Source organism: Dendrobates tinctorius, unplaced genomic scaffold (assembly GCF_039654945.1).
Source record: "Dendrobates tinctorius isolate UK_male_01 unplaced genomic scaffold, ASM3965494v1 ptg000021l, whole genome shotgun sequence".
Classification (NCBI taxonomy): domain Eukaryota; kingdom Metazoa; phylum Chordata; class Amphibia; order Anura; family Dendrobatidae; genus Dendrobates; species Dendrobates tinctorius.
In genome coordinates this window covers 43,772,603-43,797,805 of record NW_027361689.1, presented here as the reverse complement: position 1 = coordinate 43,797,805, position 25,203 = coordinate 43,772,603, and the positions used below count along the sequence as shown (strand labels likewise).

The 25,203-nt window shown below is 46.8% G+C and overlaps 1 long non-coding RNA gene across 1 annotated transcript in view; it reads left to right on the top strand.

Annotated features, from left to right (window-relative positions):
- LOC141083861 (uncharacterized) overlaps positions 1-25,203 on the top strand; it is a 65,630-nt gene that overhangs the window by 36,030 nt on the left and 4,397 nt on the right. The gene's annotated exons all lie outside the window — the stretch shown is intronic.

Sequence of the window (25,203 nt, the reverse complement as noted above, 5' to 3'; positions counted from 1 at the left end):
TACTTGTTTTTCACGGTTATAGCATTGAGACCTCTGTAATCAATGCAGGGATGCAGCTCTCCACTCTTCTTCTGTACGAAGAAGAACCCTGCTCCTGCTGGTGACACCGACTTCCTAATAAACCCTCTTGCCAGGTTCTCCCGGATATATTGTGACATGGCCTCCATCTCCGGGAGGGATAGAGGGTACACGCGGCCTCGAGAAGGCTCCTCGCCTGGCAAAAGGTCTATCGGGCAGTCGTAGGGGCGATGAGGCGGAAGGATTTTTTAGAAAAGACGTCCACGTACTGCTGGTAGTGTCTGGGAAGCGCAGAGAGATCCGCGGGCACTTCGGTAGAGGCTACTTGAACGCTGCGCCTCATGCACCTTCCCTCACAGTCCTTGCTCCAACCCAGTATTCTCCCCGAGGACCACTCTATATGAGGAGAATAGCAACAGAGCCAGGGAACTCCTAGGAGCACCTGGTCGATACCCTCTGGCATAATGAGCAGGGACAACGTCTCGCGGTGAGATGGTGGAATTGAGAGCCCAAGAGGTGCTGTCTGGTGGGGAATCTGGGATGGTAAGGTCGAACCTTTGACCACCCTGATGGTCACGGGGTGAGGAAGTGGCACCAACAGAATTGCGTGCCGTTGGGAAAAGGCCGAGGACATAAAGTTTCCTTCTGCCCCGGAGTCCATGCAGACCTCTACCTCCCAGATGGAACCACCGCTCTCTAACGTCCCTCGGAAGGACAGCTTGGAGGAGAAAGTTCCTATATCAAGTAGACCTCCTCCAACTACCACTAGACGTGATCTTTTTTTGACCGCTGAGGACACCTGTTGGTGACCAGACTGTCGACACTGGTAACAGTGTGCGGAGATTCGCACCGGGCGCGACTTGGGACCGGTGCGAGACACCTCCATGGGCTCTGGAGGTATAACTCCCAGAGCGGGGGGTTCAAGGGGTTTAGAGAAGGCGGGAGCCACCCTAACCCTCTGTCTGGATTGAGCACGCTGCAGCCCGCGCTCCGTAAAACGGAGATCTATGCGGGTTGAAAGGGTAATCAGCTCCTCCAGACTAACGGGAACCTCCCTGGTAGCTAGAGCATCTTTGACATGCTCCGCCAAACCTCTCCAGAACACGGGGACGAGTGTTTTATCAGGCCATTCCAGCTCGGAAGCCAGTGTCTGGAAGCGGACGGCATAACGGCTGACCGAGAGGGATCCCTGTGTAAGTGCTAATAACTGGAGAGAGGTGTCGTGAGTGACCCGTGGCCCCAAAAAGATCTGCTTTAGGGACAATAGAAACTGAGCAGCTCTCAGAACCACAAGATCACCACACTCCCATAGTGGAGATGATAAACCCCACCTTAGCCCGCTCTGTAGGGAATCGCGTTGCCAGTAACTCAAGCTGGATAGAGCACTTGCTCACGAAACCCCTACAGGTGGCGCTATCACCCGAGAACTTGTCGGGCAACGGGAGACGGAATAATATCGGGGCAGGAATAGACGTAGAGGCGCGGGAGACTGCCTCTGCTGCCGCCTGGACGGCGACTGCAGTGACGTCCACAGCTGAGGCTGAACGCTCGAGAGCAGACAACCTGCCCTCCAGCTGCTGGACATATCGCTGCAGGCGCTGCTCGTCCGTCATTGTTAGCCAGGCCCTGGCGCTATGATAATGTTACGGGGCTGGCGGAATGCACCAAATAATAAAGATGAAATAATATATAAGGTGCGTTCGCAGCCAAGGGCCCACCGTGCAGAGGTGACCAACTGCTGCTGATTGCTGAACAATGAGGGAAAGGCGTGTAGGAGTAAAGCCGGACACCAGTGCGTAATCACTGAGCCGGAGCTAACAGACACGTGCGCCGTTACTTCACGTAACACGTGCCTGCCGACGAACAACCGCAACCTGTTAGCGTCACAGGTCACTGGGTATGAACCACTGCTGCAACGTGTGCAGTATCTGCCCTGACGGACGCCACTAACCAGCCTAATAACCGGGCTGGAAAGCGCTACTAAAGCGCACGGCGTAACTAGCAGACGCTGTGATAGCAGTAGCCAAGGAGGCCTATACTGGCTGACGCCCTAGGCCCTAGCGGTAGATGTGGAGCAACACTGCGGCGCTATGCAGTGTAGAGCTAACATACTGACTCTAATCCCTCACCCTAACAAATACGTAATATCCAAGGAGGAGGGTATTATAATGTGTCAGTCACCAGGCTCATTCATCCATCATCACACATACACTAAATGCATTAGCCTCAGAGTCTATCATAGCACATGGCGGGGTGGCCATGCGAGCCTTTTATAGCCATGCCTTTCCGAGACCTTCCTGATCCTTCAGATGGACCAATCACAACTGGAGAAGGACCTGAGCATGTGACTCCCGATCCCCAATGGGAGATCGTCTCCTGAGCATGCTCAGTGGAGCGAAGGGAAGACTTAGACTCTGGAGTCTTTTGCTGCTGGACAGACTGCATTGCCATAACTGGACCAGAGGTGGCAGCAGCAACTGAACCCACGATGCTGGTGTGGGCAGAACGCTGGGATCGTGGAGTCTGCTGAGCAGGTTACACTGCAGCCGGAGGAGAATGGGAGACTGCAGATGGCAAGGCTCGGGATTCTCGCTGTGCAGCGCCCGGAACACGACGCCTAACACGCCCATAGGAGGGGTTGTGGCAGGGGACGGAGCTTAGCAGCGGCTAAGCGCTGCGCCTCATATCGCAAGTGTGCAAGTAGCCTAATAGATTCCAAATCTAATAATGGTATAAAGTTGCTATGTTACAACAGCAAAGTTATTGGTTGATTTAGTGCCAGAGTCACCCAGGCTTCATAGAAGTGCACGGCTCCTTCTCCCTCCCGGCCTTCTTACTCCCTGTTAGCAGGATTCCCAGAGACATCTCCACATCAGGTTTTATACTAAGCTTACTTTTGCTATCCAGACTCATAGAAAGACATGTTTATCTCAGCCATGATTAGCGTGATTGTTGGCATACATTCCAATACTGGTGGCATAGCGGCCGCCCGCTGACAGTAACACCATCAGATTCTAACTCTGTCCATTTAGCTTTTACAAACATGAAACCTTAGACGGGAGGTCACATTTCTCTTGATATTAATGTAACGCGGTAAATAAATATCTTTGATCTAAACAAAGCACTAAGCCTCGCGGATGATTAAAGACTGTGCGCCGGAGAATTGGAATTTGTATAGACAGTTACTAACTGTTCTCATGGATCACAGAAATATTCTTCACACCATCACAGTTCATTATTGATGATAGCATAGCTCTCAACTTTGAAAGATATGAAATAGTGACACATAGTGATGATCCCCCCTGCACATTTCTGCCACATGAATCATGAATCCACAGTCCCTCTCTTCCCAGTATGTCCCAAAACACAGTATGACATCCAATAGTACAATCCCCATCACACAGTATGATGCCCCATGGTACAATCCCCAACATACAGTATGATGCCCCATAATATATTCCCACCACAGTATAATGCCCCATAGTAAAATTCCCACCACCCAGTATGATGCCCCATAATACATTCCCCACCACACAGTGATGCCCCATAATACATTCCACACCACCCAGTAAGATGCCCCATAATACATTCCACACCACCCAGTAAGATGCCCCATAATACATTCCCACCACACAGTATGATGCCCCATAATACATTCCCCACCACACAGTATGATGCCCCATAGTACATTCCCCACCACACAGTGATGCCCCATAGTACATTCCACACCATGCAGTATGATGCCCCATAATACATTCCCACCACACAGTATGATGCCCCATAATACCTTCCCCACCACACAGTGATGCCCCATAATACATTCCACACCACCCAGTAAGATGCCACATAATACATTCCCCACCACACAGTATGATGCCCCATAATAAATTCCACACCACCCATTAAGATGCCCCATAATACATTCCCACCACACAGTATGATGCCCCATAATACATTCCCCACCACACAGTATGATGCCCCATAGTACATTCCCCACCCCACAGTATGATGCCCCATAATACATTCCCCACCACACAGTGATGCCCCATAATACATTCCACACCATCCAGTATGATGCCCCATAATACATTCCCCACCACACAGTATGATGGCCCATAATACATTCTACACCATACAGTGTAATGCCCCATAATACATTCCCCACCACACAGTATGATGACCCATAATACATTTCCCACCACAGTATGATGGCCCATAATACATTCCCCACCACACAGTATGATGGCCCATAATACATTCCCCACCACACAGTATGATGGCCCATAATACATTCCCCACCACACAGTATGATGACCCATAATACATTCCCCACCACAGTATGATGACCCATAGAACATTCACCATCACACTGTCACGACACAGCAGTCGGGTGACCTAGGACCAGGGGCTCCTTCCCAGTCCCTAACACTAGGGGGCACCCTAGCTCTCCCTGCTCCCCGGATTGCTTCAGATGGCAAGGATGCCGGGGTCTCCGCCCTTGCCTTATCTACTAAAGGGGGTTTTACACATAGCGATATCGCTAGCAATATCGCTATAACGTCACTGATTTTGTGACGTTATAGTGATATTGCTAGCGATATCGCTATGTGTGGTACTTACCTCCGACCAGCTCCCCCGCTGTCTGTCTGCTGATCGCGCGTGATCGGCCGGCTCCATTTCTCGTCAGGCGCTTCCTGCTGGGCTTCCTGTGGCCCTGACAAGCGACGTGTGGAGGCGGGCGGGAGGACATCAGGATCGCCGCGTCTGAAAGGTAAGTATCGTCCGCTGTATCGCTGCTGCATTGCTGTGAGATCTGCCTGTGTGGCAGCTCACTAGCGATCATTTAGCGATGCACCAGCGATCCTGACCGGGTCGTATCGTGGTCGGGATCGCTGGTGCATCGCTAAATGTAAAAGGGCCTTAAGTTAGCCCTCTGTCTGTTCTCCTCCCCCACCCAGGGAAGAGGGGGGTGCTACTGTGCACTGTGGTACACCAACCCGACAAGGCAACACAGACAAGGGTTAACAGAAAACTCCAGGCATACAAAATATTCACTCACATATAACAGAGGAATACACCGGGGTGTGAAGGTATGAAAAAATGTTTCAACTCACCCCTTAGCGTCCTCCGGATTTTTTTTGTGTGTGTGTTTTTTTTTTTTCCCCCTCTTTCTCTCTCTTTTTAACTTGTCTTCAACCTGGAGGTTGGGTGTGGATAATTGGATACATCAATTAAATATGCTAATGAGGGCATTGCCTACCACCTCCTCACCCCTGTCTGGAGACTTTTAAAATGTTACATTTTGTCAGAATTTGTAATCCATGATTAAGACTCTTTTGAGTTGAAATGCGTTGGATTTTTTACCATCCACTGGGGTATCCACCACCTGTAACATGTTCTTTTAACGAAAAGAAATAAAGGAATATTTTTTATAACTACCTTCCTGCCTGATATCGCTGGAGATTACTGTGTGTTTGGGGTGTGAAGGTAGGGGAATAAACAAAAACAGAGAAGGATAAGAAATTACCACGCATACAAACCAAGGAAGAGTCACTCATAACTCCTTCAACTCTCCTTCTCATATGTACTCATCTCCTACTGAGAGCCATGCAGCAAATGCTAGCTCTGATGAGGATTAGTAACACAGCCCAGATTAAAAAGGGAAAAGGAGTGGCTAACCGAGCACAGCTGAACACAGGGATTTCCAACATGGCCGATTAACCCCTGTTATGCTAGAAGAAATAAACCCAATTAAAATGAAGAAGTGCTTCTTCTCAGTGCCAGAGTAGGAGCAATCAGACGCTGCGGTCTTCTGGCTCCACACTGTCACGCTAACCCCGTGTCAGTACCCCCTATTCTACGAGGGACCTCCGGAACATCAGGACTGGGCTCATCAGGGTGCACCATGTGAAAAGCCTGGACCAGCCAAGCCGCATGAATATCAGATGCTGGTACCCGCCTCCTCTCCTCAGGACCGTACCCTCTCTAATGTATCAGATATTGAAGCGACCAACCACAAGACGAGAGTCCAAAATTTTCGCAATCTGAAACTCTAAATTACCATCGACAATGACAGGAGATGGTGGAAGAGGTGATAGTACAGAAGATGCAATGTATTTTTTTGAGGAGAGAATGATAAGATAAGCGGTAAGGCAAGGCTAAATGCTATGGGATTGACAATGGCTATGATCTTATAAGGACCGATAAACCTGGGACCAAGTTTCCAAGATAGGACCTGCAGCTTAATGTTCCTAGAGGACAAGCACACCAAGTCACCAACACACAGGTCTGGAAACACCAAATGTCAGCCACAGTCTGGTATTTTGATCTCATCTTCCTCAAATTAATAGTAGCCCCCTGCCATGTGGTAGAAATGGAAGATGAAAACCGTTCCTTCTCCGGTAATCCAGAAGGGCGATTACCATTAAAAGAACTAAACTGAGGATGGAACCCATATGCTCCGAAAAACAGGGACTTACCGGTCGATTCCCAATAATGATTATTTACCATGAATTTGGCTCATGGTAAATAGGTACCCAGTCATCCTGATTTCAGAAGCGAAACACCTGAGATATGTCTCTAGATTATGGTTAACCCGTTCAGTCTGTCCATTAGACTGCGGGTGAATAGCAGAAGAAAATGACAAATGGATCCCCAGACGGGTGCAAAATACCCTCCAAAATTTGTAGGATTTGGTGTTCGGTAAAGCTGTCAAAGTGATAAAATGAGACATTTTACTGAATCTATCCACCACTGGAATTACAGTATTCTCCGCCGACACGGGTAGATCGTGATAAAATCGACCGACAAATGAGTCCAAGGTCTGCTGGGAATCTCTAAAGAATGGGTAGAGCCCGCAATGGACGAGTATAAGACGTTGGACTGCAGGTGGCTACATACTCCCGGACATCCTTATGAGCACCTGGCCACCAAAAACGCTGAGTAATCAGATCAACGGTGGTTTTATTACCAGGATGCCCAGCCAACAATGAATCGTAATGTTCGCCGAGGACTCTAAGTTAGAGATTTACCGGAACAAACAGATTACCAAATGGACAGGAAGCTGGGGTGTGCGCCTGAGCGTCAACCAGCCTCTCTTTCCAGATTGGAGCAAATAGACGCCATATCCACCCATTTTTGAAGAATAGGTACCTGTTCACACTTATTTCCTCCCCCAGGAAAGCAACGGAATAAGGCGTCTGCCTTAATATTTTTGTTCCCCGGCCTATAAGTGACAAAAAAGTTAAAGCTGGTAAAGAACAATGCCCATCTTGCCTGTCAAGGTGTTAAACGTTTTGTTGAGTCCAAGTATACCAGATTCTTATGATCCGTGATTACCACTACTGGCTGAACCACTCCCTTCAAAAAATGACGTCACTCCTCAAAAGCCCAAAAGCTAAGAGTTCCCTGTTACCAATGTCATAATTTTTCTCAGCCAGTGACAGTTTTTTAGAAAAATAGGCACATGGTTGCCAATTACCAGGAGACACACCCTGCGACAATGCAGCCCCCACTCCCACCTCAGATGCTTCCACCTCAACGATAATAGACTGACAGATGTCAGGCTGTATGAGAAGCGGCGCAAAAGAAAAGCACCTTTTCTATATATCAAATGCCTCCCTGGCAGGACTGACACACCTGGAGAAGTCCGTCTCCATTCTGGTCGTAAGAGGCTGTAAGAGGTTTGGCTACTACCGAAAAGTTTTTTATGAACTTACGGTAGTAGTTGGCAAAACCTAAAAATCTTTGTAACGCCTTCAAATCCTCAGGACGATCCCAAACCAATAACGCCCAGACTTTTGCCGGATCCATGCGAAAACCGGTGGAAGACAACACAAATTCAAGGAAAGGGACCTCCTCGACCGAGAACATACACTTATATACATGTAATTTATTGTCTCAGAGAATATGTAAGACCTGCCTGACATGTATATGGCGTGACTCAAAGTCAGGTGAATAAATTAGTATGTCATCCACAGAGATAACCATGACTCTGCCTACCTAGTGACTAAAGATGTCATTTACAGTGTTGACCCAAAAGGCATCACCAGATTCTCATAGTGTCCCTCAGGCGTATTGAACACTGTTTTCCAGTCATTCCCCTCTTTAATGCGGATGAGATTATACGCCCCCCTGAGGTCCATCTTAGAGAACCATTTTGCCCCTACAATCTGTTTAATGAGGTCTGGAAGGAGAGGGAGCAAATACGAATCACAGTGATCGTATTGAGTTCCCGTAAATCCAGGCAAGGGCGTAACCTCCCATCTTTTTTCTTTACAAAAAAGAAACCCACGGCAACGGGGGATGAGAACGGTCTAATATGACCCTTAGCCAGGCTTTCCATTATGTAGTCCTTCATGGCCTGTCTCTCTGGACCAGAGTTATGATAGAGTATGCTCTTGGGCAGCTAGGCATCAGGAAAAAGATTAATGGCGCAATAATAAGGATGATGGGGAGAAAGTTCTTGGTACCTCTGCTCCAAGAACACTTCCCCAAAATCCGATAGGTAACTAGGCACGGACTGGGTATCCATCCTAGCAAACCAGGTACACAAGCAGTGTCCTTGACAACACCCAGTTAATTTTACTATTTCCTGAGTCTGCCAATCTACTATAGGATTGTGCAGAGCGAGCCAAGGAAGTCCCAGTACCACAGGTGAGGGCAGACCCTCTAGCACAGAGGTCCCCCACCTTTCTGACCTTGAGAGCCGCATCCAGCTATGAAAGAGGGTTGTGAGTCACAACTAGCTCCTTCCCCACTCACAGTAGTGACACCCAGAGCGCCTATTACCGGTATAATGACAACCAAAGTTTTTCAACTGAAATCACACAAAGCTCCACGGTTTCCTATCTCACCCCCATTTAGATCTGCTCTTCTGTACAGGGCTACACACAAAAGTCATCATTTAGAGATCTGCTCTTAATAGTTATTTACACCTGGTGCTACTGCATCAAGCTGGCAGGCAGCCGCAAGCCACACATCACGGGCCCACGAGCCACATGTGGCTCCCGAGCTACAGGTTGGGAACCCCTGCTCTAGCACATAATAGTCCAGCACCTCAGCGTGCATAGCCCCACCTGAAGTCGCAAGTCTCGGACGACTTGAGTAAAGTGCCCCTGTCTCAAGGGGGCGGAGTCAATGGCAATTATGGGTATGTGGGATGAGGCCTTGGACCTGGATGAACCTTGTGTTGATCAAATTAAACCCCACCCCACTGTCCAGAAATGCAGACATGTCCACATTAATTTCAGCCACATGGATTACGGTTGGTAGGAAAAACTACGTCCTACCCACAAAGGTGATAAGTACACCCGGGATGCTAACCTCCCTGCAACCTCGGCCATCAAGTCTTTCCAGCGATTATTTACTAAGAGGTCAGGAAGGACACGTGCCCACGAAATGGCCCTTTTTACCACAAATGAAATGCACTTCCCTCTTACGCTGGAAAAAAGACAATTTGCCAAGTTGAGACACCGCACCCACCAGCATGGGATCCACAGTAGGCTCAGTACTGATCTCTCTTGACCCCGGACCTCCCGCACCCAGAGGTGACTCCCTATGGACATGGTTGCCTCAAGGGAGTCAGGAGTCTCATAAAGCGCTAAGGCGTCCTTCACCCTTACTGTAAGCCCCTCACAGAACAGACTACTGAGTGTGGGGTCATTCCACTTGGTATCCATGGCCCACTTCTGGAATTCAGCAATATTCCTCCGCTGGCTGGTCATCTTGCTGAAGTTAGTGGAGTGTGGACTCAGCTAAGGAGATGCAATCGAGTTCATCATATACAGTGTGTCCGTACAATCATGGTGCACTTTTGACCAGTCACTAGAAAGCAACAAAAAATGATTTAAATGTGAAATCTGCTCCAAATAAAAGAAAAATTCTCCAAGTTTCATACCTAATCAGTGCAGTTCGATGTGGGCTCCATTTATGTGGGCTTCATTTGTTGCCCTACACACATCCAAATGATAGTGAAGTTCTTGCCACACACGGGTAAGGATCAGGGGTGGACTCTGACAGCTTGGGGCCCCTGTGCAAGAAATGTGTCTGGGCCCCCTTCCTTTTATGGCGACAAAGCTACATATATATAGCCACACACACATATATGTGTGTATATATATACTGTATATATATTACATAGTCTCCTTTATTATGTATATTGCTATCCCTTTTACTGTGCCCTCTCTTATGTACAGTACCGTCCCTTACTTATTGGATTATATAGCGCCCTGTTTTTTATTACATACTGTCCTGTCTTGTTAGCTGTATAATGCAATGATGGCTGATGGAGCATGGGACAGCTTCCTTTCTAATGGAGGAGATGATGGACTGGTAGTCTGGTCACTGGCTTATCGATCAGCAGTCATTTTATATCTAAAATGAGAGGGGACTATGTAATAAAAGAGGGTGCTGTGAATAACAAAATTAACAAGAATACACTAGGTAAAAGACATAACAGCAGAGGAAGCTATATAATAAGGGACGGCACCATATATAACTAGAGAGGATGGTACATAATAAGGAAAGGTGTTATACATAATAAAAGAGGAAACTATGTAACTAAGGATGGTGTTATACAGAATTAGTGACTACACTATATGCTAAGGGACTGTGGTATACGTAAAAAGTACGTACACTATACACTAAGGGACTGTGTTAGATATAGTAAGTGAGTACACTATATACTAAGGGACTGTGTTAGACATAGTGAGTACACTATATACTAAGGGACTGTGTTAGACATAATAAGTGAGTACACTATATCCTAAGGGACTGTGTTAGACATAATAAGCGATAATGTCTTCCTCCACCTGCCCCTGTTCCTAAGGCCTTGATAAGTCCCCCTTCCTCACATCTCAATCCCCCACACCCCTCTTTGTCCTACTCCCCTCGAATTCCATTATTGTCCTCGCCCCCACCCCATAATATCCCTCTTCACCACCTCAATCTTTGCCTTCTCTTCCATCACTCCCATCATTGCCCATTCCACCACTTCCATCATTGCATTCTCCCCCACCACCCCATCATCATTTTCTTTTCCCCACCACCCCATCATTGCCCTTTCCACCACCTCCATCACTGCCTTCTCCCCTACCACCCCAACATTTCCCTCTCCATCATCCCCATCATTGCCTTCTCCCCATCACTCCCATCATTGCCTTCTCCCCATCACTCCCATCATTGCCTTCTCCCCATCACCCCCATCATTGCCTTCTCCCCATCACTCCCATCATTGCCTTCTCCCCATCACCCCCATCATTGCCTTCTCCCCCATCACGCGTATCATTGCCTTCTCCCCATCACCCCCATCATTGCCTTCTCCCCCATCACGCGTATCATTGCTTTCTCCCCATAACCCCCATCATAACCTTCTCTCCATCATTGCCTTCTTCCCATCACTCCTATCCTTGCCTTCTCCATCACCCCATCATTGCTTTCTCTCCATCACCTCCATCATTGTCTTCTCCCTATCACTCCCATCATTGCCTTCTCCCCATCACTCCCATCATTGCCTTCTCCCCATCACTCCCATCATTGCCTTCTCCATCACCCCATCATTGCCTTCTCCATCACCCCATCATTGTCTTCTCCATCACCCTATCATTGCCTTCTCCCCATCACCTCCATCGTTGCCTTCTCCCCATCACCCCCATCATTGCCTTCTCCCCATCACTCCCATCATTGCCTTCTCCCCATCACTCCCATCATTGCCTTCTCCCCATCACTCCCATCATTGCCTTCTCCCCATCACTCCCATCATTGCCTTCTCCCCATCACTCCCATCATTGCCTTCTCCCCATCACTCCCATCATTGCCTTCTCCCCATCACTCCCATCATTGCCTTTTCCTCATTACCCCATCATTGCCTTCTCCCCATCACTCCCATCATTGCCTTTTCCATCACCCCCATCGCCTTCTCCCCATCACTGCCTTCTCCCATCACTCCTATCATTGCCTTCTACATCACCCCATCATTGCCTTCTCTCCATCACTCCCATCATTGCCTTCTCCCCATCACTCCCATCATTGCCTTCTCCATCACCCCATCATTGCCTTCTCCATCACCCCATCATTGCCTTCTCCATCACCCCCATCATTGTCTTCTTCATCACCCTATCATTGCCTTCTCTCCATCACCTCAATCGTTGCCTTCTCCCCATCATCCCCATCATTGCCTTCTCCCCATCACTCCCATCATTGCCTTCTACCGGCGCCCATGCTTCCTCGCTCTGGCACCGCCGGCCACTGAATGATGATGTCATCCAGTGGCGCTGCTGTCTATGTCAGAGACAGGAAGCGCGGGTGCCCGGCAGGAAGCAGGACGGATCCCTGCAGCTCAGCTCCTGCTATTTTCTCTTGCAGGCAGCGGAGCTGCTGGGATCGCTCTCTGCCCGCCGCACATGAGGCCAATCTGGCCAGGGCCCCCCTCGAGCCTCGGGCCCGGAGAAACCAGTCAGATTGCCCACATTAGCCACCCTGTAGGGGCCCCCTGGAGCCTCTGGGCCCCGATGAAGCTGCACCGGTTGAACCGGCGGTATGTCCGCCCATGGTAAGGAGTAAGGACGTCTGGTGTAACAGAATGAATAACGTCTGTGATTCTCTGTTTTAAGTGATTAATGTCGTTGTGTGTCAGGACTGGTGAGCAGCTGAAGAATTCTTTGTTACCGCCCGCCCTCCCTGACTTTTATGGACTTTGTTATTGTATACTGTATACTTCCTATGTGTCAGGAACACCGCACTGTACTTGCTCACTGAGCCAGTGCGCGTGTCCTGAGTACAAAGACTGTGCACAAAGATACCTGCAGAGCGGGCAGCAGTGGTGACAATGCATGCTCCAGGACCTGAAGCACGTGACTGCTGGGGGCGTAGCCTAAGCTCCACAGAGCTAGGAGCTGCAGGGAAACTCCTAGAAAGGTAAATACAGGACAATGTTACCAAGGGGCATAGACAAAGACAGAAACCAGATCAAGCTGAGGTCAAAGCACGAGATAGCAATACAGTACCAAAGGATTAGACAGAATGGATAGTCACGACGTAGCAATATATCAGAAAACCAGAACGGGCAATAGACGGTACAATAGGGGTAAACTGTAACGGAGTAACGATAGCCAAGCCAGGAGGTCAGAACCAGAAAAGACAATAGTACCAAAACGAGAGACGGAGTACAGAGTGAAGGAACAAGCCGGGTCATACACGGGAAGCAAACAAACAGCGCAGAGTACACACACACCAGGGGTCAGACACACCAGAACAACAGTATACAGTAACTGACAGAGAATGCTAGTTTGGAGTGAATATAAATACCCCTCCCAGATCCAAAGATAGGCTGGCAAAGTTAACCCTGTGAGAACAGGACATTAACCATGTCCTAATCATGACAGTACCCCCCTCTTAATGGGGGGCCACTGGACCCCCAGGTTTCTCAGGGTACCTGGCATGAAAAGCCTGCACCAGTCGATCAGCGTGCACCGAACTGGCCGGAACCCACGACCGATCCTCAACGGAATACCCCTTCCAATGGATAAGGTACTGAAGTCTCCCGCGCACCCACCGCGAATCAACAATGCGCCCTACCTCGTACTCCAGTTGACCCTCTTCCAACACTGGTGGAGCCACAGATGAGGGATCTTCTTTAACTGTCCCCACAGGTTTTAATAGGGACCTGTGGAAGACGTTAGAAATTTTGAAGGAGGTGGGCAATTGTAATCTGTATGCCACCGGGTTGATCACCTCTACAATCTTGTGTGGGCCAATAAATTTGGGGCCCAACTTCAGGGTATTTTAAGTTTGATGTTACGGGTGGACAACCAGACTTTTTCCCCCACTGTCAACGCAGGAACCACCCCCCTACTCCTGTCTGCAAAATGTTTGAACTTCTTCTGGGCTTTGGAGATGTTCCCCTGTACCTCCTTCCAGAGGGTTTTTAATTGTTGTACCATCCCCTCGGCACCAGGGCAATCCGAATCCATACGGGAAAATTCCCCAAACTGCGGAACAAACCCATAATTGACCAGAAAGGGAGACTTTCCGGCAGACTGATTAATCCGACAGTTGAATGCAAATTCTGCCATGGGTAAAACCTCACACGAGTCTTCCTGTCTGGAGGAGGCCAGGCATCTCAGAATCTGCTCCAATGACTGGTTGGTGCGTTCCGTTTGTCCGTTGGATTCCGCGTGATAGGCAGAGGAGAATGACAACGTGACCCCCAACTTCATACAAAAAGCTCTCCAAAACCTGGCCACAAATTTCACACCCCTGTCCGACACCACGTTCACAGGCACTCCATGCAGTCCAACAATGTGCTGTATAAACAAGCGGGCCAAGGTTTCAGCGGATGGTAATGCAGGTAATGGCACAAAGTGGGCTTGCTTAGAAAATCTATCAACTACTACCCATACCACTGAGTTGCCCTTGGAAGGTTAGTGATAAAGTCCATGGACAGGTGTGTCCATGGTTTATCCGGAATTGGCAAAGGCAGCAATTCCCCGGCCGGACCTGAGAGCTTTTAGAGCGCGCGAACACCCCACGAGTATTCACAAACCTTTTTATATCAGTACCCATAGAGGGCCACCAAAAATCCCTAGCTACTGCCCCCCGGGTAGCTGCAATACCAGGGTGTGCACTTAACACAGAGTCATGAAATTCTTGAAGGAGTGTGGGACGGAATTGTTCGGGTACAAACAATTTACCTGGGGGTTTATTCCTGGGAGCTTGTGCTTCCAGAATCTCTCTCTGTAACTCAGAGGAGATTTTGGCTATAACCACTCCAGGTTAAAGAATGGAGGAAGGAGGTTCTGGAGGGGACACAGAATCAAAACTTCGGGATAAGGCATCTGCCTTTACATTTTTAGACCCTGGTCGGAACGTGATGGTAAAATGAAATCGAGAAAAAAAAAAGTGCCCACCGAGCCTGTCTGGGGGTCAATCTCTTAGCAGACTCAATATAGGCCAGGTTTTTATGATCAGTGATGACCGTAATGGGATGAGCGGGCCCCTCCAAAAAATGCCTCCATTCTTCAAAGGCCAATTTAACTGCTAACAATTCCCTGTTACCGACATCATAGTTTTTCTCGGCCGAAGAGAACTTCTTAGAGAAAAAGGCACAGGGTTTGAGGTTAGTCAGGGTAGAGGGGCCCTGTGACAATACTGCCCCCACCCCCACCTCCGAAGCGTCGACCTCGACGATAAAAGGTCTTGACGAATCGGGTTGTACCAACACAGGGGCTGTGGTAAAACACCTCTTTAATGCCAGGAAGGAATTTTTGTGGCCACGGACCAATTTTTTACATCTGCCCCTTTAAGAGTAAGGTCCATCAAGGGTTTTACCACCTGCGAGAACCCTTTAATGAACTTCCTATAATAATTAGCGAAGCCCAGAAATTGCTGCAACCCCTCCAGGTCATGAGGCTGCACCCAAACTGTAATGGCTTGAACCTTCCCTGGATCCATGCGGAATCCCTCCCCGGATACAAATACTCCCAGAAAAGACAGTTCTTGCATAAAAAATGAGCACCTCTCCAGCTTAGCATACAAATGGTTCTCCCAGAGTCTCATAAGCACCGTACGCAAATGGTGCAAGTGTGACTGACTGTCCTCAGAGTAATTCAAGATGTCATCCAGGTAAATGACTACGTAACGTCCAATCAAGTCAGAAAAAACAGGATTAATAAAGTTCTGAAAAACCGCAGGAGCGTTAGTGAGGCCAAAGGGCATAACCAGGTTTTCAAACAGCCCCTCAGTTCCTTATAAGGTTATAAGCCCCTCGTAGATCAAGCTTAGAAAACCATTTGGCCCCCGCGAATTGATTGCATAGATCAGGAATCAATGGGAGAGGGTACGTGTTCTTAACAGTAATTTTGTTCAGTTCTCGAAAGTCGAGGCACGGTCGCAACCCACCATCTTTTTTCTTTACAAAGAGAAACCCCGCTGCCACGGGTGAGACGAAGGTCCGAATATGCCCCTTGTGAAGGCTTTCTTTTAATGTACTCTTTCATAGCTTGGCGCTCAGGCCCGGACAAATTAAACAAACGAGCCTTGGGTAATTTGGCTCCAGGTACTAAATCGATAGCACGATCATATGGTCTATGTGGTGGGAGCGCCTCAGCCTCGCTTTCGGAAAACACATCTTTAAAGTCTCTCAGGTACTCCGGAATACCCTCCAGACCGACAGATGACACAGATACGGATTTTATCGGATTGACAAAAGGAACCATGTTACAGTACAGACCATTATCATTACATCCCCATCGGGTGATCTCCCCTTCCCCCAATCAATAAGAGGATTGTGGCGTTGCAATCAGGGCATTCCCAATACCAGTCATGCAGGCAGATTCTGAGATGCCTGGCCTCCTCCAGACAGGAAGACTGGTGTGAGGTATTACCCATGGCAGAATTTGCATTCAACTGTCGGATTAATCAGTCTACCGGAAAGTCTCCCTTTCTGGACAATTATGGGTTTGTTCCACAGTTTGGGGAATTTTCCCGTATGGATTCGGATTGCCCTGGTGCCGAGGGGAAGGTACAACAATTAAAAACCCTCTGGAAGGAGGTACAGGGGAACATCTCCAAAGTACCAAAAGAAGTTCAAACATTTTGCAGACAGGAGGAGGGGGGTGGTTCCTGCATTGACAGTGGGGGGAAAAGTCTGGTTATACACGGGTAGCAAACAAACAACGGAGAGTACACGCACACCGGGGGTCAGACACACCAGAACAACAGTATAACTGACAGAGAATGCTAGTTTGGAGTGAGTATAAATACCCCTCCCAGATCCAAAGAGAGGCCAGCAAAAGTTAACCCTGTGAGAACAGGACATTAACCATGTCCTAACTATGACTGGGAAAGGTTTATTCTGATTTCATGTCAGATACTGAGGCTGGTTTCACATTTGCGTTTTTTTGCGCTTGAAAAAAACGCATACGTGCACATGCGTTTTTTTCCCCTATATTTAACATGGGCGCGCTTACGTGCGCGCTGGCATGCGCACGTATGCGTTTTTCATGCGCTGCGTTTTTTTGGGGTATGCGCTCGGGCGCACAAAATGCATCCTGTTGCATTTTTTGGGCGTCCGACTTGCCTCAAAAAAACGCATGCGCACGCAATGCGTTTTTTTACAGCAAGACACCCATTATAAGTCTATGGGTGCGCATATGTGCGCATTGGCATGCTTATGTATGCGTTTTTTTGCGCATGCGTTTTTTTTTTTACCATTAGTTGGACAATGGAATTTAGGGGTTTGGGTTAGAGTTAGGGTTAGTTAAGGGGGTTTAGGGCTAGGGTTAGGGTTAGCTAGGGTTTAGGGTTAGGGTTAGTATGGTTTGGTTAAGGGTTAGGGTTAGGGTCAGGGTTAGGGTTAGGGTTAGTATGGTTTGGTTAAGGGTTAGGGTTAGGGTCAGGGTTAGGGTTAGGGTCAGGGTTAGGGTTAGGGTTAGGGTCAGGGTTAGGGTTAGGGTTAGTAAAGTCATGGTTTGGGTTAGTGTCAGGGGCCACCTAATGTTGGAAAAAAACGCAAACGCGGTAAAAACGCACTAAAAACGCATACAAATGCTGCGTTTTTTTCATGCATGCTCATAAAAATGCTTGAAAAAAACGCAGCATTTGTATGCGTTTTTTCAATGCGTTTTTTTGCGGGAAAAACGCGCTGCAAAAAAAAGCAAGTGTGAAATTAGCCTGAGAAAAACATGCATATGTGTCTTTTTATATAGTGTATGTAAGCTTCTAGTTTCAAGTATACAAGTATATACAGTACATATATATACCCACACTTTAAAAAAAGCTAAAACAAGTTATATATATATTTTTTTTATGTGTGTGAGCGTATGTGTTATATATAGCGGTATGAAAAAGTGTTTGCCCCCTTCCTTTGTAAATGGAGGTCTTTATTATTAAGGGAAAAAAGAAATCCAAACCTGAAAAAAGTTTTTGACCCCCCCCACCTCAAATTTCCTAGCCACACCCAGGCCTGATTACCACCACATCTTCTTTCAATCAAGAAATCACTTAAATAGGACCTGCCTGACAAAGTGAAATAGACCAAAAGATCCACAAAAGCTAGACATCATGCCGCCGTCCATAGAAATTCTGGAACAAATGAGAAACAAAGTAATTGAGATCTATCAGCCTGGAAAAGGTTATAAAGCCATTTCTAAAGTTTTCAGTCTCCAGCAAAACGCAGTGAGAGCCATTATCCACAAATGTGTATAAAAGTATATATATATATATGTATATACATAGACAGCTCTGGCAAAAATTAGGAGACCACTGCACAGTTTTATAAAAATCAGCTTCTCTACATGTCTGACAGCCATTCCATTCCAGTGTCAGTTGAATTCCAACCAGAGTACAGTACTTAATGTGCCTCTGATTAGGTGATCATCTGAACCAAATCTTATTTCACGAAGGAAAGTATAAAAAACCCTTCTGCGGCGTGCACAAACCTCTTGCAATAGGACAAGCAGGATGGCAAAACAAGTGCTAATAATATCCCAAAAGTAATAGGAATGAAAAAATAAATTTTAACCATGCCAAAGGAATTGAAAAGAAAAGTATTGAGTGAGGAAAAGAAGGGCTCAATTCTGGCTTTACTAGCAGAGGGATACAGTGAGCGTCAAGTTGCACCATCCTTAAAATTTCTAAGATGGCAGTCCATTACAACAAGGTCAAACAGCAGACATTGGGGACAACAAAGCTACAGACCGGCAGAGGGCGAAAACGACTCTCCATTGACCGGGATGGCCATCATCTTATTCGAAAGTGACTCATCATCCGCAGGATGACATCAAGTGACCTACAAAAGGAATGGCAAATGGCAGCTGGGGTGAAGCGCACGGCAAGAACAGTTCACAACAGGCTCCTAGAGGCAGGGCTCAAGTCATGTAAAGCTAGAAAAAAGCATTTAATCAATGAGAAGCAAAGGAGAGCCAGGCTGAAGTTTGCCAAAGACCATAAGGATTGGACCATAGAGTAAGGTAATCTTCTCTGATGCGTCTAATTTTCAGCTTTGCCCCACACCTGGTCATCTAATGGTTAGATGGAGACCTGGAGAGGCGCACAAGCCACAGTGTCTTGCACCCACTTTGAAATTTGGTGGATGATTGGTGATGATCTGGAGATGCTTCAGTAAGGCTGGAATTGGGCAGGTTAATTTTTGCGAAGGACTGTGAGTCAAGCCACATACAAGGTTATGGTGGAAAACCAGTTGATTCCTTCTGCTCAGGCAATGTTTCCCAACTCTGAGGACTGGTTTTTCCAGCAGGACAATGCGCCATGCCACAAAGCTAAGTCAATCAATGTGTGGATGAAGGACTACAACATCAAATCCCTGTCATGGCCAGCCCAATCTGCAGACCTGAACCCCATTGAAAACCTCTGGAATGTAATCAAAAGGAAGATGAATAGTCACAAGCCAAACAAAGAAGAACTGCTTAAATATTTGTACCAGGAGTGGCATAAGGTCACCCAAAAGCAGTGTGAAAGACTGGTGGCAAGCATGCCAAGACGCTTGAAAGCTGTGATTAACAATCATGGTTATTCCACAAAATATTGAATTCTGAACTCTTCCTGAGTTTTAACATTAGGGTGTGTGCACACGGTGAGGAATGCTCTACGGATTTTGTAAAATCCGCAGGTCAAAAGACCTGCGGTTTTACCTGCGGATTAGCCTGCGGTTTTGCCCTGTGGTTTATCATCTCTACAATGGAGGAGATGGTAAACCGCAGCGGAATCCGCAGAAAGAATTGACATGTAAATTCTTTCTGCGGATTAGAAATCGCAGCAAATCCGCACGGAAAAATCCGCACCGTCTGCACTGCGGTTTCCAATTCCCAAAGGATATTATGGTACTGTTTCTGCTGCGGATCCGCAGGACCAAATTCGCTGCGGATCTGCAGCAGAATACGCAGCGTGTGCACACACCCTCAGTATTGCTGTTCCTAAATGATTATGAACTTGTTTTCTTAGCATTACTTGAGGTCTGCAAGCACTGCATTTTTTTGTTAATTTGACCATTTCTCATTTTCTGAAAATAAATACAACATTTTGAGAATTTGGAAATTCTAAGACATGTTGTCAGTAGTTTATAGAATAAAAGAGCAATTTATATTTTGCTCAAAAATATACCCATAAAGAGAAAAATCAGACAAAATACATTTTTTGCAGTGGTCTCTTAATTTTTTTGCCAGAGCTGTATAAATATATACTTGCAAAAAAATGTTGCTATACTCTGAGAGTGGGCAAAAAAGTTAAAGCAAAAAACAATTTTGTCACTTTGATTTTTGTTTTTTTCATTTTCACTAAATGGTATAAACTTTTTTATATTCAGTTAGGTCAAACAATTACTCGGTGATACTATGTAAAAAAATATTTTTCAGATTTTGCTATTTGCATCATGCATTTTACATTTTTTTAATAATTTCTAAATGTTTTTTAACATTTTTTTACATTTGTTGTGGTTCCCTTAGGGGACTTGCACTTTCAACAATACACTGCAGTGTCAATGTATTGCAGTCCGTTGTTTCATTATCAGCTTCATAGGAGTAAACCCTCCTGGCTGGTATGAAAACACATGGCCACCCTGCAATACGTATTGATAGAACTGACTCCTCCTCTCTATGTTTTAACGATTGACAGCAATATGTAAGAGGTTAATCTGTTACGATCTGAACTTTGATTATGTGAATGTCATAGGCCCTTTAACAGGGGAACAGACCGGCCTCTCTGGCCTCTTGACATAGTCTCATTGTGTTTTCTTGAAGACATCACTAGGAGGAGTACACTGCTCCTATATAAATCTGTATGCACTGAGCTCCCCCTAGTGGTGACTGCAGGCAGCTAGAGGTTTATCATTTAACTCTGTGACTGAGAATGGAAGTAGGTAATCTGCAAGTATGCATAAGATAAATGAGCTCTTACCAGTGGCGTAACTTAATACTGGTGGTCCCGGTGCATAATCTCCCATGGGGCCCCTATCATGGGCCTCTATTAGTATTGGTCTTTTATGCCTCCCTAGGCTCTGGGGTGACTGGAGCTCCTGCACCCATTATTCTGACCCCAGTGTGTATGCTCGTGTCTTTGGGGAGGCCATTGACAGTTTTTCTATGGGGTCCTGTTATTTCTCTATATCCCAGGTGATTTTTTTGTTTTCAGTTCATCCATAATAAACAGAAGGAAATGAAACTTGACATCGCCCCCATCACCCTGACCATTGTGATCGCTGTCACAAAAGGACAAAGGTAATATTCTATTTCCTGACAGGTTAGTGGTGACAAGATGTGTTTCTTTTGACAACTTACCAAAGACGGACAAAAGGAACAGATTCTTCCTGTAAGGAACCAGAAGTGTCTGAAAGCCACAGTTGGCAGCAGGACGGCTGTTGTGACACGTAAGTCTATTCAGCACATGGAGAATACCGGGGATTATCCCGGGGAGGGTCATTATTACATGTTTATGTATATCTGTACTCAGATTGTAGAAGTCTGATGCTGTATACCTCGCCGCTATTTAGTCTTTACTAGTGAAAATATAGTCAAGCTTATCCCATTTATTTGCAGGATTTTATGCACCACTCATGGATCAAGTGTTGGGTGCTGCGGTCTCCACCCGGTGCACCCGGATCCCTCTGTTCTCCTGCGTGTCCTGTGATGTCACGTGCTCAAGACTTATAGGCCTGAACAATGCCACATGATAATTCAGGTCGTTGGCCTCCATGCCACCACCATAGTCTGCTTCTCAGTTATAACTACCTGACAAACTTAGCTCTGCTACTGTACATCACTGGCGAAACCTGCCTTATCGCTGTACTAGCTATGCCCAGGACTCTGCTATAAAGCACGCTCTGCTTCATCTCTGTGTAAGCTTGCCTTATTATACAAGCTCTGCCTTGAACTCTGTCACAAACTCAGCTCTGTTACATTGCTGGGTAATCCTGTCTTATCATTGTATCTGCTCTGCCCAGGACTCTGTGTCAAACCCAACTCTGCTCCTTCTCTGGGTATGAGCTCTGCCTTGGACTCTGTCACAAACTCAGCTGTTATTTTGCTGGCTAAGGCCTGTTTCACACTTGCTTTTTTTTGCAGCGCGTTTTTCCCGCAAAAAAACGCATTGAAAAACGCATACAAAAGCATACAACTGCTGCGTTTTTTTCAAGCATTTTTATGAGCATGCATGAAAAAAACGCAGCGTTTTTATGCGTTTGTATGCGTTTTTAGTGCGTTTTTACCGCGTTTGCGTTTTTTTCCAACATTAGGTGGCCCCTCACACTAACCCAAACCATGACTTTACTAACCCTAACCCTGACCCTAACCCTAACCCTGACCCTAACCCTTAACCAAACCATACTTAACCCTAACCCTGACCCTAACCCTTAACCAAACCATACTTAACCCTAACCCAAACCCTAACTAACCTTAACACTAACCCTAACCCTGACCCTAACCCTAACCCTAACCCTGACACTAACCCTAACCCTAACCCTTAACCAAACCATACTTAACCCTAACCCTGACCCTAACCCTGACCCTAACCCTGACCCTAACCCTTAACCAAACCATACTTAACCCTAACCCTGACCCTAACCCTGACCCTAACCCTAACCCTTATTATACAAGCTCTGCCTTGAACTCTGTCACAAACTCAGCTCTGTTACATTGCTGGGTAATCCTGTCTTATCATTGTATCTGCTCTGCCCAGGACTCTGTGTCAAACCCAACTCTGCTCCTTCTCTGGGTATGAGCTCTGCCTTGGACTCTGTCACAAACTCAGCTGTTATTTTGCTGGCTAAGGCCTGTTTCACACTTGCTTTTTTTTGCAGCGCGTATTTCCCGCAAAAAAACGCATTGAAAAACGCATACAAAAGCATACAACTGCTGCGTTTTTTTCAAGCATTTTTATGAGCATGCATGAAAAAAACGCAGCGTTTTTATGCGTTTGTATGCGTTTTTAGTGCGTTTTTACCGCGTTTGCGTTTTTTTCCAACATTAGGTGGCCCCTCACACTAACCCAAACCATGACTTTACTAACCCTAACCCTGACCCTAACCCTGACCCTAACCCTAACCCTTAACCAAACCATACTTAACCCTAACCCAAACCCTAACTAACCTTAACACTAACCCTAACCCTAACCCTGACCCTAACCCTGACACTAACCCTAACCCTAACCCTTAACCAAACCATACTTAACCCTAACCCTGACCCTAACCCTGACCCTAACCCTGACCCTAACCCTAACCCTGACCCTAACCCTTAACCAAACCATACTTAACCCTAACCCTGACCCTAACCCTGACCCTAACCCTAACCCTGACCCTAACCCTGACCCTAACCCTAACCCTTAACCAAACCATACTTAACCCTAACCCTGACCCTAACCCTTAACCAAACCATACTTAACCTTAACCATAACCCTAACCCTGACCCTAACCCTAACCCTGACCCTAACCCTAACCCTGACCCTAACCCTAACCCTTAACCAAACCATACTTAACCCTAACCCTGACCCTAACCCTGACCCTAACCCTAACCCTGACCCTGACCCTAACCCTTAACCAAACCATACTTAACCCTAACCCTGACCCTAACCCTGACCCTAACCCTGACCCTAACCCTTAACCAAACCATACTTAACCCTAACCCTGACCCTAACCCTGACCCTTAACCAAACCATACTTAACCCTAACCCTGACCCTAACCCTAACCCTGACCCTAACCCTAACCCTAAACCCCCTTAACTAACCCTAACTTTACCCAAACCCCTAAATTCCATTGTCTAAACTAATGGTAAAAAAAAACGCATGTGCAAAAAAACGCATACATAAGCATGCCAATGCGCACATATGCTCACCATAGACTTATAATGGGTGTCTTGCTGTAAAAAAACGCATTGCGCGCATGCGTTTTTTTGAGGCAAATCGGACGCACAAAAAATGCAACAAGTTGCATTTTGTGCGCCCGAGCGCATATCGCAAAAAAACGCATGCGCGGTAAAACGCATGTGTATGCGCACATAAGCGCATCCCATGCAAAGTATAGGAAAAAAAAACGCATGCGCTATTTAGCGCTAAATTACCGCGAAAAAAAACGCAAATGTGAAACCAGCCTAACACTGGCTTATCACTGCACCTGTTCTGCCTTGAACTCTGTGTCAATCCCAACTCTGCTATATAGCTGTGAAACCCTCTCGTAATGCTGTACCATCTCTGTCCATGAATCGGATAAAGCAAGCTCTGCTACATCTTTGGGTAACCCTTCCTTATCGCTGTACAAGCTCTGTCTTGGACTCAGCTTGGCTATATTGCTATATCGCTGTCTCAGCACTATTTTAGAAAAAAGGCAGAGAAAGGGAAGGGCGTTGTCTCATCCAATATCATCTGGGCTGATAGAGTGTAAGAAAAATCAGGGTACTAACCATAGACAGATGTGCAGGATTAGGCGCAACACTAGTGTAAAACGTGGCTGGGAAAAAACACTTTCCAGCAAGTGAAGGTTGCTGCTTCATTGGGTTGTAAACCTCCACCATCCAATGCTGTGGGAATCCAGCAGAGTCTTGGGAATAAAGGAAGAGGAGAGTAACTTTTGTCTTAAAGTGGTTGTTCGGCCCTAGGAGAGAAGTCATCAGTCACTCCATGTGACTGCAGACTTGTGAATCCTCACAGCGCACACAGTGTGTGCTGCGAGGATTCACAAGTCTGCAGTCACATAGAGTAACTGCAGACTTGTAGCCTAAGACCTTGGATTGGACTGCCTGCAATATACAGTTCTGGTGTTCTAGACCTGGTCCACATGTATCCTGCTGGTTATTCCATGTTGATCTGACTTCAGCCCACATTCTGACCATCCCACCTGCTCGAAATTCCTGCTTCTATTCCGAATTTCTTGGTTTTGTCTTTGGCCCATTTTCTGACCATTCCACATGCCTGATGTTTCTGCTCTTATTCTGGACCTTCTGGTTTTTCACGGCTTCCCGACCACCTCTTGCCAGCCAGCTCCAACGGCCAGACTACCACCGACTATTCACCGACCTGTGACAGCTTCATAAATTCATTATGACCTCTGAAAGAACACTCAAATCCATCTTGTTCAAAACAACAGGGACTGCCAGCTCACTGAGAGATCAGATTACATTTGCTAATTGAAGATTCGGGAGGGAGGAGCAGATTTGGAGAGACAGATAGGTCCTGCTGCTTTCCAG